The sequence below is a fragment of the Pagrus major genome, chromosome 22 (genome assembly GCF_040436345.1).
Source record: "Pagrus major chromosome 22, Pma_NU_1.0".
NCBI lineage: Eukaryota > Metazoa > Chordata > Actinopteri > Spariformes > Sparidae > Pagrus > Pagrus major.
This window is the reverse complement of record NC_133236.1, coordinates 29,393,343-29,407,691: the sequence shown is the minus strand read 5'-3', so window position 1 is coordinate 29,407,691 and position 14,349 is coordinate 29,393,343. Positions and strand designations below refer to the sequence as shown.

At 42.3% G+C, this 14,349-nt stretch overlaps 1 protein-coding gene across 1 annotated transcript in view; it reads right to left on the bottom strand.

Moving 5' to 3' along the window:
- Positions 1-14,349, bottom strand: part of disp1 (dispatched homolog 1 (Drosophila)) — a 75,383-nt gene extending 61,034 nt beyond the window's left edge. The window contains exons 1-2 of the mRNA XM_073493156.1: positions 14,179-14,349; positions 10,549-10,635 (exon numbers count right to left, since the gene is read on the bottom strand). The gene's annotated coding sequence lies outside the window, so the exon portion shown is untranslated. The remainder of the gene's footprint in view (positions 1-10,548; positions 10,636-14,178) is intronic.

The window sequence follows — 14,349 nt, the reverse complement described above, 5'->3', positions numbered from 1 at the left end:
GTTGGCCTTGACAGCTGAGGACATCCTGTGAGCGGCTCGTTGCTGTGCTGGCAGTCAGGGACGATCGGGAGTAGAGTCCTACCGGGTGACGTCAGACTTGAGTTGTGTGTATTCATCTGTACGTGTATGGACTCCCATGCTTTCAGAGAGGGAGCTGTCTGGCTTCAAGCCACATGTCCTAAAAGGCCTGGGCCTCTTAAGACAACCAGAACAACCAACTAATCTTAAGTTGAGCAACATACAAAGCCTTTTTATACGGAGAAAGACAGGTCGAATTCATTTGAAAATTGAAAATGTGCCATTACTACTTCTACTAAGTCGTAATTCTGGTGGAATTTGCTTTGTTCATGTTCATTTATACGTACGTTTTGCCCTGCCATGATAAACACTTTAAACATCATGCTAATAAAGCACATGAGCAGCTCACACAGACAACTGAAACCAACTGGAGCCAAACAGACAATGATAGACAAAACTTTGTAACAGAGTCAATAAACTGATCAGTTGATTAATAGGAAATTAATCAACAGCTATTTTGATTATTAATTAGTTCGTATTTTCAAAAATATCGAAGATCCACTAGTTGTGTTTTCTCAAGAGGGTTGAAACGGGACGAGATTTTCAAAGCACAATAACGTCTCAGAAAATATCACGTTGTTATGGTAGTACACAATTATTATCAGTGACAATGACACTGAAGGAAATTAAAACAGAGGTGAAAACACTGACTGGAGACTGCATTTAAAAGAAGAAATGAACAAGAGTCGCTCACTTGTGTTCTTATAGTTCAGGCCTGTGTTCAAAAGCAGCTCCACACATACTGCCTCTACCCAACACAATCGTGCAGTGTGGACCACAGAGACGATAGTGGGGATAGAGGAGTTGCCAGCAGCCCAGTGAGTGCCATTAGTAAACACACTCAGACACAGAAGCCAGGCAGCCAGCTCTGCCAGGACCAGTCCGCTCTGCTCACAGAGCCGCTGCGTCCACCACTACTCCAAAACAAAATGAGCATCAGTAAAACTCTGTACTGAAAACAGCTTTGAAGGTCTGCTCCCAGTCAATCTACTCCAAAGACGCTGCTGCCAAGGAAATGCAAGCCAAATGCTGCTGTAGTTCAGCTATGTTGACCTGTACAGTGTGCATATATGTGCCATGTGTGATTGTTTGGATGCAGGTGTGTCCATATAGCTTTATCAAACTGGTATGCAGAGCAGTGAACATGGTTTTTGTCAAGTTTAATCAACACGGAAGAAGGCAAACTTGCTGGCTGAGAAGAAAAAAAAACATCTGGCTCCACACCAGTAGGCTAAAAAAGCATAAAACACAAACAGACATGGAACTCAATGTGACCAAAATTAAACACAGTTAAATCAGTAAATGAGCAGTAAAACCCTGGCTGCAGATCAGCAGCACTTCTCTGAGGAAAGGAAGAGGAGGGACAATGCAAGATAACATAAAAAGGTAGAGAGAGGTTCAGAGGATGCAGAGCAAAAAAGAGGGAAAAGAAAGAAGGAGTCAGAGAGGGAAGGAGGGACGAAGAGAGGGAGGGAGGCATGCTGAATCGCTCTGCTTGGCAGCAGCTCTACAGCCTTTTAGTCAAATTTATGGATGGGCCCAAGCTCCACAAAGGTCTTCATTAAGTGAAACAAAAGAAATGGATCAGGCTGACCCTCCTTCATCTGCCACTCCATCTGTACCTATCCATCCCCCTCGGTATTGTGACCCAATCAGCAGGCTTGGGCCAGGGCCAAGACTGCTCTCTTTCGTTCTCCCTCCCTTGCCTCACCCCTCCCTGGGTGCACCTTCCCACCCTTATGAAGCCTCTCTGGTTTGTGTCAGTCTAATGAACAGACTCTTAACTCTTCCACAGCAAGAAAGCAGATGGATCCCCGGGACAATTTACAGCACACAGAGAAAAGAGAGCGAAGGAGGGAAGAGGCCAGTTATGTTAAAAAAAAGGGGAGTACCAAATGCACTCCCAAAATGTTCCTCTGGCCGGCGAGCTGAAATTATGCCTTACATTTGCACATTTTTCCAATTTATCTCTTATTGAATTAAGGTTTCAGACTGCTGGACGCCTTTCAGGAGAATGAAGCAGAGGAAGAAGAGAAAGAGTGAGAGAGATACACGTGTCAGAGGAAAGACTAACTCTGTGCAATTTCTCTTAAAACGGTCATCTACAATGATGGTGGTGGTGGTGGTATTGGGAGCACAGCCTACGACGTTGGGGTGATGTCTTCATAAAATGAAGACAGACATTCTGAGCTTCAGTTGAAATCCTCAATAGAAGCTTTGAATGTAAAATAATACATTGATTCCCTAATTCCTATTCTGCAGTATTACTCTGAATACTTTTTCCACCACTGGAACCAGCAATGCTGCACATTTTCCTCTCTCGTGTTTGTTACCTCCAGGTTTACACTCCAGAGATTCAGCCAACAAGTTATTACAGGATATATACGAGTTACAACAGTAACATCATTGTTTAAACCTAATAAAATCCATAGCTGTTCATGCCCCCTTCTAATTGGGGACCCAAGGCAGTTGCCTACCTTGCCTAATGGTAAAGTCCAACTTTGAATATCATTGTTCCTGGGGAAGTAGCATAGGAAGCATGAGGTAAAGCAAAAATCTCATGGCAAACCACTTGTTGAACGTACCAATGTCCTGGCAGTGATAAAAGAAGCCGGAGGAGGAAAAGGCTTTGCTCTGTAGGGGTTTGGATAAGCCAGTTCTCCATCTGTGATTATTAAGGTCCAGTTTTCCATCCAGTTCTGTCGCAGGGCACATTCTCAGGTATTATGGGTCTCTACGGTGTAAAAAAAAAATGAACTACAGAACTCGGAGCAAAGGGTTCAGTCACATAATGCAGCTGCTGTGAGCGGAGGTTCAGAAATGACAAAAGTGTCGGAGAGAAGGTCAGCCGGGAAGTGACATTTATTAAGTCCTCGCTGTTCGGTGAGAAACAGGCAGGCATGGAAAAGGACAAGAGACAGAAAAACTGAGCTGACAGAGGTGGGAGCTGAAACGAACAATCAAGATCTGTGTGGCTTTGTTCTGTGATTATACATAACATTTGTGTCTGCTGCACAACAACTGAGTGTTTCCATGATAGTGTTTATGTTCACCCGCTGTGTCGATCTTTTGTTTCAGTCCTTTTTCTAATCCAAGGTGAAGGTGACACTGAAGAACTACAGTCTGCCAATTCATTAATTATCCGCCCCATTTAATCAGATCCCAGACTGTCAATGCCAAACATGAGCGACGATGATATTACATCAGGCTGAGACGGTTGAAGGGGGAAGTGATAAACAGAACACCCTCTATAAAATAGATTGGGTGGCTTGTCTGAGTAATTGAATAGCTTTACCTCTGTCTTACAGAGTTGCATCATGACCTGACTCACATGTTTAAAATCCACCCTTTTAAAAAGGTGCTACGTGCTACGGTCCTGTCTCTTTAAGGACCCCCCCTCCTGAATACCCAGTCTTCTCTGACTGGTCAACTCACACATGCCTGACCCAGCACCGCTAACAATAACAACAGAGCAGCTGCGCTAAATCAACTCCTACTCGCCAAACTAGCTGTCAGGCATAAATTATGCAAATGTGCGACTCTGTGACAAAGTGAAGGAATTAAAGGCTACTGACGAGGTGCTTATGAGCAGCGTTTTCTGTGGGAGAGAGGAGCTTCTGCTGGTGCGGACTTTGACCTTTTTAACTTCCAAGATCTTTTAGATGCACAAGAACTGATATAAAACAATGAAAGAAAGGGGAAAAGCGAAAAAGTATGATAGGTCTCCTTTAACAGACTATCTTTTAGCTGCTAGCAGCAGCTCTATAGGTGGCTCTTACGGTCAGTCAGTCAGTCAGTCAGTCAGTCAGTCAGTCGGTCGGTCAACAAAAATTTCCCCACCGTTTAGTGGCCACAATTTTTGAGGCGTTTGGCACGGAGGTAAAGTTTTTGTGTGTGGAGCTGTGTGTTTTTGTTCACGCCATTTGGCTACAAAAAGGGGCGTGACCATGGCAGAGGCCTATCACAAATAGGCACATAACTTCTAGATGGATTCACAAACTTGCACAAGATTTTGCAAAAAGGCTGGTCATGAGCTGAAGGACAGCTGGTTTACTGTTTGGGCCAATTGGCAAAAAGGTGGTGTGGCTACATAACTTCTAAACGGATTCACATCCAGATCAGCGTTTGTGTTTGTGAGGTTGTTTTTTAGTTGGACGTTAATTCGTTGTGCTAAATCTTAATTATAACTGCAAATGTTGCTGTTGCATGGTATGCTTCATTATGTATCCCAGGTGCACAGTGCTTCTACAGTCACATAATTACCCGAAGTGTGCCACTTTACTCTCATGCGGTGTGAATAGAGCGCTTCAGTGCAGTTTGCTCTCTGAACTTTTGATTCACTAAATTAGCAGCCTAACAGTACAGGGTGCAATATTCACCAAACTCCATACCTCGTGATGGCAACATCAGCCCTCTGTGTTGCATCAACAAGCTGTCCATTTATTAAAACCTTAAGTTCGTTCTGCGTACAGGTCCCAGCGAGGAAGGATAAGGTTAGTCCAGGGGTAACTGAGCCCCTGACCAGGAGGCACATGAGCCAAATATGATTCGACAAGGCCCAGAGCTCCAGGGTCAGGCCGCAGCAAGGAACATGTGTCCCTGAGAGGGAAGGCCTTGTTGCTCTCTCAGCCAGTCAACATTCTCCAGTTTGTGCAACAAATCCTAATGAGGCTGTTCTCTGTGGGGGGAACCAGGGCCCTGTCTGCTGGGATTTGTCTGAAGAGCCAAACAACCAAGGAAAGATGCAGTGAAGCAACCAACTTCACTGCATCACACACACAAACCAACACTGGTGAGGTGATGGAAGACATGTTATATTCAATATTAAGCAGAAAATACAGATATGTGATGGCAGATGACAAAATATCTATTTGGTAAAGCTGCTGACAGTAGGTCAGGAAAGAACAAGCAGATTCAAAAATCCTAAAGTTAGGTAGTCTGTAATGTATGTTTGAGATTAATGTGGAGCTCAAGAAATGATTGAATTTAACTGCTATGACAACAAAAAGTCCAGGGATCATTCAAAAAAGAATCAGATAGGGTTGTGGAATAATATCCATTTCTGACAAAAGAATATTGGACATAAATGTCAAAACCAAACGTGCTGAAGTTTCCATCTGTGGTTGGTATTCCTACAAACTCAATACAGACCAACAGAACTCCCTGAGCCGAGACAGCGGGAAGGAAAAAGGTCGATGTTCAAAGACATTCCCGTGTTCCTGATCTGTCGTTGGGGTCCAACAGGGTTTAGTCCACCTGAACCACATTAATTCATGTTCTCCTTCTGCGTCTCTTCCTTTTCCTCAGGAAAACTTTGTAGCAAAGCTCAGTCTAAAAGTCAGATTGATATATATATTACAATGATACACTCTGACAACTCTGTCGACCTCAGTCAACTTTTTTTCAGACAGGGGTTGAATAAAGTAGTGGCACTAATACGCAACACCTGTTCCCTTTTGGCATCCGTCAGTATATCAAATATACAAACAGTGACAGCTGTGGTGCAGGCAGTGATACTGTGGCAAGGCTCTGGGCCCATGTGATGCAAAACACAGAGACGGGGCTTGTTTCTCAGAGCACTTCTTCCCACACAAGGCCCTCTCTAGGTCAAAAGCTGAAAGCAGAGTGCAGTAGCCAGAGCTTATAATATTTCACATATGCTTTTTAAGGAGCACCAGGCGCTATTGATTTCTTTAATGTAAAGCCCAGGAAGCAAAAAGAAAAGTGCCTATCGGCCAGTCTGCTTTCAATTACGAGGTCCATAAAGACACCGAGATAGGAGTCGATGTGATGGATGGTTTGTGAGATGCCATGATAGGATCCATGCGTCTGTCTGCTCAGGCTCAAGTTGGCCTGATGGGATTATCCACATGCCAGAGACACACCCAAGACTTAAGTCCAGCTACAATCAAAGAAGCGGTGTAATCAAGAAGTCATAGGAAGGATCCGGTTTGACCATTGAGTATTTGCTTGTATACCTCTTCATACCTGGGTGGCTTTAAGCATATCTTGTCTAAGAGATGACTATAACTGATTAACAAAAATTCTCAAAAGGGACAGAGGGAAGCACGACAAAATCAAGACTAAGTCTACAGCCATGCTAGTCGTCCTGTGAGGCTGTACTCAGGCACTATGCTGACATCGGCAATCTAACATGCTCACAAAGACGATTCTAATATGCTGACGTTTAGCAGGTTTAATGATTACTATGCACAGCAATGCCACAAATAGTTGTCAAGATATAAAAGCCAGATAGGTCAACCTGCTGATGGTGGCAGAGGTGAAGTGGGTAGGATTCATCCTCAGGGGACCATGAACCTAAAGTAGCAGACCAACTGACGGACAGACAGATTGACCAAAAGACAAACTTGAGCCACTAATGGCTAAAATATTATTTTTTATGGATGAATGTGAACTGAAAACTACCAAATAACCTTTGGTCCTTCATCTGATCACAGGGAAATAAATCTTATCAGAGGATATACAACGAACAGGATGATAGCTGACGCCTGCATGCTGAGTTTCCTCTAAATCACTGTGTGAGCGTGTGAGTAAAGGCGGATGTTGGTAGATAAATCCAGCATCAGCAGTCAGTAGTCAAAACTATTTTAGAAAGTCATCCGGTGATTTAGCATTGAAAACTCGCGTCCATTTTTAGCACACACGGACAATGAGAAACTCTTTACACGCCTTCTTTTTTCTTTCTTAGTCACTCTTTATTTTTCCTCTTCACCTCGTGACTTTTAAGAAACATGTGACACGCAGCTATTTATAACCCCTGTAGCAATTTGAGTTGCAATAGCATAACATTTTGAGTTATGGTATCTCATTTCTCATGAAATGACATTCCTGTTTAGAGGTCTTGAAACTGAATGTACTTTATTAGATCTTTGACTGCAGGTTACAGTTTTTAAGTTTAGTGAGCATCTCAATTAACAGTCACATTCAAGACCAGTTTGTTTGGTTTTGCAGTTTACACTCAGCAGAGATTTGAATGGCAGTCCCCATTTTAATTTATCATCCAGCCAACTCTTGAATTTAAATTAACAATTTAACAGTTATTATTTAAACAACTTAGACTTGTGAGCTAATCTCAATATGCTTATGTTATTTAAAGTAGCTGTAACTGATATCTTTCTATAGAAGCAATGTATCAAATCCTGACATGAAAACAATGAGGCTTGGAAAAGGGTCGATTGTAGCAATGATCACATTAATCTGCGGCTCCCCTCAGATTTGCAGAGTTTATAGTGAGTCCCAGCTCATCGTTTAGCTGTTCTGCTGCAACTTTTGTGATTTGGTTCAGTTCTCCCTACTCTCATAGCTGTTTCCAGTAAAAAAAAAACCTGCTGTACACTACCTGCTCAGCACCCAACACTACACTAGACAGACACACTTAGAGGCCAGCTGGTGAACATAGTGGAGCATTAAGCAGCCAAATAGGCAAACACTGAGTTGGTAGAGGACAAAAACGGCTTTAAGAAAGTGAATATTTATTTATTATTTATTATTTATATCCAGTTGGTCATTAAAACAAATTTAAATACACTGTTTGCTAACAGGTTTGCCATATCAAATTAAAAGGGACAACAAATTGTTTCCGCTGCCCCCAAGTGGACAAAGGATCAACTATTGCAGGTTTAAACTAAGATCTTCTGGTCTATTTCCAAAGGATCTTCACAAAGACCGGTTTGACTGTTCTCCCATGGAAAGAGTAAAGCTTTGATATATGAGTTCTAGGTTGAATTTCATCCTCATTGAAAGCAAAGTTTTTATCTCAGACTAATCTAAATCCATGTCCCTGACAGGCCTGATATGTACAGGCTTTATCTCCTCAGAGCATGGAGGACATCTTCCTAGGATCTGTCCGGCCTGTCAGCACCAAAAGACACAAATCCATGCGATGTAGCATTTTGAAGTCTTCGCAGAGACGGACAGAGATTAGGCATGCTGGTGCCACAGGGGTCCACAGATTCACCAGTGTCTCCATCCTTCAGCTCAACATCAAAGAACCCAGCGCAACAGTTTGAATTATAGACAGCAAATGTGCAGTCATGCCTCTGGTGGCTACCAACTCCCGGCCCGATTACCCCCATGCCAGCCCGAGGAGAAAAAACACAGGATACAGCTCATAGCAAGGCCAGATAAATTACAATACCAACAACTGCACATTAGCAACAGGACAAAAGGTCACCGAGGTCAGCCGGTCATCTGACGACTCAATCCCTCAACTATAACGTTGGTTTGAAGCAATTTATACAGTTTGTTTAACCTCTGCCAATCTATATTACTACTGTTTTAGATTGAAGTCAAAACAAATGTATATTACAGCATCTTCCCACCTGTCCTTACATTATAGTCATACGTTATTCAACTAAGAGGCTGATGATATGGATATCTGATGTGAAGATGCAGCTGAAGCTTGACTTTATTGCCTCCTTTTCCCAACTCTGACAAAATAAAAACTTTGCAGACGTTTCGTGCGTTCCCTCACTTTGCTTTACTGCCATTGCTCAGGGAAATTTCCCCCCAACTAAATGCCAACAAGTACAATCAGGAAAGATTACAGCATATTATCAGCAGATGGACAAAAGACAATTCAGACCAGGCTATTATAGTGCAGATGACACATGGGATTCATTTTGAGGCAATGGAGATGAATACTGGTGTTGTTAGCAAAAGGTAATGGTGGTTAATAGAGCGAGAGAAAACACAGATAACACAACAGATGCTGAACATCAAGAAATAGTTCCAATGTCAAAAAATAACCACATAAAAGTCTAGATTTTGGTTTCAGTGTGCTCTTTTCTTAATGGTGACACAAAGACAGAATAAAGACTGATTTAGAAACAGAAACGCCGGCTTACAAAAAGACAACGCCATGGAAAAATCTTGCCCAGATGGACAGAGGCCAAAAATGAGATGGCAAGCAGCTGTTAAAGCCAGCTGTCCGGGCCAGTTGTTCATAAGGGCAGGGAGGCCAGGATGGAGGGATTCAGAGACATTTAGAAAAAGGGGGGACAGATGGGGGTGTAGATAAGCTATAACAAGCTGACGAGACAGCGAGGGAGAAAGGTGGAAAGAGCTGAGAGGATTTAGTTAAAAGTTTCTCCATGGCACACTCAAAGGAAGGGGTCACATGTATCTGTATGAATCAGCAGGCCAGACTTGGCTCTGTTCTTGATTGCAGTTTCTCTTTAAATTGCAGAAACTGAACAGATAACGGCTCTGAGAACAGACTCCAGCTCCTTATACGGTGTTTAAAAAAGCAGCAAATCACAACAAAACATCAATGAGATGATTGTTACAGTTACAGTTTGTTAAACAAGCCAAAACTGATGGAACGTGTAAAAACACTTCCGTGATGGCTTAAAGACCAAACAGAGTTCATTCAACGGGAGGCTGGCCACAAAATATCATCTGCTGGGACAAAATTCATTTACCACATAATGGACTTCTGTGCATTTCCTGAGGTAACAACAGAGCTGCTGTAGTCGTCAGACAAGTTTCTTAAACAGAAAGTTTCAAGGGACAGACATGGTGCTGAATGAGAGCCCTCGTGGCCCGACATACGTTACAGTAAATATTATCATTTTAGTAAAAGGACTTAAATGTAAGTCTTGCACAATGGCATCTAGATAGCTAAAAGACTTCGCAGATTAGCCTTGTGTCCACAAACTTCTTCTATACATCAAACATGAGACACACAACATGACAGGAAAGCATCTGTACAGTGGGACAACGGGGCTGATGTTGGGGAATAGCAAGCATAAGACTGCCCCTTAGTGGCCTTTTTTGAACTATGCATGCAACTACGAGAGGATCACAGAGATTGAGGTCAGCCCAGCTTCAGTGAAGAAAGTACAAATGCATGAAATGATGAGGGAAAAAAAAAATATTTGTCACTACCAAGTAATGAAAAACAAGCAGAATTCAATTAAAACGTGGCTGCAATTAGCTTGTGTGTAAACTGACAAATACATACAGTATTTATCTCATGGAGGCCATTCTGATGCTCTCACATATTTCAGAAAACATGAATTAAGCCTAAATGTGTGTGTGTGTGTGTGTGTGTGTGTGTGTGTGTGTGTGTAGTACAGAAAGAACAGAGAAAGGATTATTTTCTATTTGACGCAAGATGCTAGTGCGGTTAGGGCGTCTCCAAGTCCATTTTTCCAGTCAAAGGGTGGATAATCTGGCCGCAAAGAGGCGGGGGCACCTACATTATCTAGTTTTATTTGACGTGTAAATAAAAAGATAAACCTCTCATTTACTCTGTACTGATATGAGGAGGCAGTCCTTTCCTATTTGTAAAGCACTTAGCTGCACAACCACAGTTACTGCCCATAAGTGGCAATTGTAAAGGATACCAAGGTAAGATGGCGGACAGTTATCCCATTAGTTATGACGTGTGTGTGTGTGTGTGTGTGTGTGTGTGTGTGTGTGTGTGTGTGTGTGTGTGTTACTTACTGTAAATTCTTCAGGTGAGTTTGGTGTTTGAGTTTCCTTGTTTCTGACAACAGTGTGCTGATCTCGGCTGGCAGCCTCCAGGAAGCTCTGATAGGAGGAAAGCATTGACAAAACACTGAAAAACACTGTTACCTAAGACCTGCATTAGAAACAAGGCAGCAATATGTGGCCTAATAAAATATTTCATATTAAAAGTTAGGGGTGTAACGATACATCCATCCGGATCGATATATCGATTCATTGATCAACGATCCAATAACATCGATGCAAAGTGAAAACATCGATTCATATCGCCGCCTTCGTTAAGATACGCCTTTATTTTGAAATTCCCACGGCACGCCTGTGTCACGTTTCCCTCCATGCTCAGCTCCTTTCTAAACAGAGCTTTGTTTTTATTAAAGACAACAGATTGTTTCCATTTAAATGTCTGGACCCACTGATAAAATAACATTTACACGGAAGAGTTCAGTAATAAAACTGTCAAATCATATTTTAGTTGCTTTTTGTGAGTTGATATAAATGTAACTGATTGTGTTAAATGGACATATGATATCATCTCATATCGATCACAGGCTCCTGTATCGAATCCAATCAACATCTTACTCCGGACCAGAGGACAGCTTCAGCACTAATGCTGTGCTGAAGCCACATATTTTCCCTCAGTCCAACCCACTGACCCAGTGCTCTTTGCCTTCATTTTCCACTTCTGTTCCTAAACAGTTGTTTGGCTCCTGGTCACGTTCATATGATGCTGAGAAGCTATAAGAAGAGGATTAGTTCACTAATGCTCGTGAGAGAAAAACTTGTACAACAAACTACAGACACAGAGCTTAGTGACCGGTCTATATGCACACAGTACTAGAAGTCTTTTTACTTTTTCCTCTGTAATTAAATCTGAAGTTAACTTGACTGCGACCGTGAAGCTTGAATGAGATTTCGTTTCATATTAAAAGTAGTCGCTGTTTACAGTCAAAGGTTCACACACACTCGTGAAGAACATGGACGTCATGTCAGTCTTCAGTCCCGATGATTTCTACAGCTCTCGTGTCTGTGAACACAAACTACTTTGTCACAAAAACATTCATGAAGTTTGGTTCAGTATTTAATTTATTTTAGGTCTTCTGAAAATGTAACCAAATATACAGACAGTAATTCTAATATTTGGTTAAATGTTTCACTTCAGTTAGGTGCTTCTGATCTACATCCACCAGCTTCTGGTCGTCCTCTGGCTGATTTCTCCAGACAGAATCAGCCAAGTTCAGTTAAATCCATTAGCTTCCTGACCGGACTTGTTTCTTCAGCACGGTCCACTTGCTCGACTTTAGGAGGACTTTTCCAAAACCTCCATTCTAGCCTGATGTAGAAATCACTTGAACTTAAGTCTGCCATGATGTACATGTTCGTTACAAGTGTATGTAAACTTTTGACCACGACTGTAGATCTCAAGTACTGACCTCAGTGCAATGCAACATCTCTAGAAGCCAATGGATACATACATGTTATATAATGGGGCAGATTTAGGAGTGTTTGGAGGCAAGTAGAGCTGCAACAATGACTAATTTAATAGATTGGTCGATTGAAAGCATATAACTGATGAACTTTTTAAATAGTCTATTAATCATTTCACTCATTTTTTGAGCAAAAACAAACACCTGTTGCTTTGCTTTGTCATTTATGACAGTAAATGAAGAGTCTTTGTGTTTTGGACTGTTGGTTGGACAAAAGAAGCAATCTGAGGACGTCACTGTGGACTCTGACGAGCATTTTCCACATTTTTGACATTCTATAGATTAAACACTTAATCCTTCAGTCATGTAAATAACTGGCAGATTAGTCGAAGACAACAATGTAAATAGTGGGTAGTTGCAGCCCTCGTCTGGAGGCAAGCGGCACACATTATTTAAGAGAGTGGTTAAAAGGGCAAGAGAGAAATTATGGAGCAGGTCAAATGTATTTAGTCAAAAAAAAAAATTGTAGCCTGCAGGTATTAGGAAAAAAGAGAAGAAGTCAAGAAAACTATTTACTTTAAGAGACTGAAAGACAATAAAAAAGCAGACCTACATAATGTGGGTTTAATTAGACTGCTGTAGATCTAGTGGCTAATAGCAGTGCAATAATACATCGATCTGGATCGATATATCGATTCAATGATCAACCATCCAATAGCATCGATGCAGAGTGAAAACATCGATTCATATCGCCGCCATCGCTAAGATACGCCTACAGACTTTGTGATATCGGCAAATATCCAATCAATATAATATCGTATCGTGATGAAACTTGCAATTTACAACCCCGTTAAAAGCAGAGCTGGGGGATACATTGATACTAAACCATCATAATGATCTGAGACTGTATATTGTTCATTATATTGTGATATGACAGAAGTGTCGTCCTCGCCTGGTTTTAACGGCTGCATTACAGTGAAGTGACACCATTTTCTGAACTCACCAGAATGTTCTACTTGTTCCAATGATTAATGATTAAATCCATTATAGTGACGATGATTTATCAAAAATCTCATTGTGTTATTATTTTGTTAAAAGGCCTGAGCATATATCATCTCATATCGATCACAGGCGCCTGTATTGAATCGAATCGTATCATGCAGACTTTGTGATATCGTCATATATCGTATCGTTGTCCAAAAAATCGGTATAATATCGCATCGTTGTCCAAAGAATCGGTATAATATCGCACCGTTGTCCAAAGAATCGGTATAATGTCGCATCGTTGTCCAAAGAATCGGTATAATATCATGTCGTTGTCCAAAGAATCGGTATAATGTCGTATCGTTGTCCAAAGAATCGGTATAATATTGTATCGTTGTCCAAAGAATCAGTATAATATCATGTCGTTGTCCAAAGAATCGGTATAATGTCGTATCGTTGTCCAAAGAATCGGTATAATATCGACAAATAGTTGCATTAGTCACATGCAGACAGTGAAGTTGGACCTCCCTTTCCTGCAAACACAAGTCCTGCTCCCACATGCAGGTGTTCAAATAACTGAAGCCTGAGTGGGAGCAGGCTCGGTTTCCAGTCAGCCAACATGTTCTGGAGCAACCCAGCCGAACCCAGCAGGACCCAGCAGGACAGCACAGCACAGGAAGAGTTTGCACAATAGCACTTTCAACATTTGAGCCTGGAAAGTAGACTGAGAGCTGCTACATGATCGATACATCGACATTTCTACACTTTTTATTACCGGCTAGTTGTAACAACTACAACCACGCACACGCTCGCATGCGTGTGAACGTGTTGTGTTTAAGTTTGTCACTGTTGGTTAAAGGCTGGTGTGTGTTCTCGTGTTAATTAAGATGACGTTATCGATATTAGCTTCGGCCTTTAACGTGATATCAGATCACAGTGGACCCGTCTGAGCCGAGCTAGCCTTCACCTTTCAACACCACGGCTTCACTATCCGAACCGGGTCCACCTCCCGCGGCTCATCACCACCGAGAGCCGCTAACTCCGATCGTTCAGCTCCGTTTTACCGCCGAAACAACACACAAACACTGATGTTTGCTCTCGACATGCTAGCTTAAGTTCACGTTAGCCGCTAGCCGCCGCCAGCTAACCTCGCTGACCAAAACAGCTGGCTGAACAACAGCAAAGACACGCTACTCACACGGACTCACACGGACCCACACGCCGGGCAGGACGGCGACACACACGCTGACAAGCTGAACGGACGGTGACAAAGTGTCCCCGCTCCTCCACTGGGCTGTTTGTCTCGCCGGATGCTGAAGTATCCGCTCCGCCAGCATCAGACCGTGTTGAGCGGGCAGCTGCGCACTAA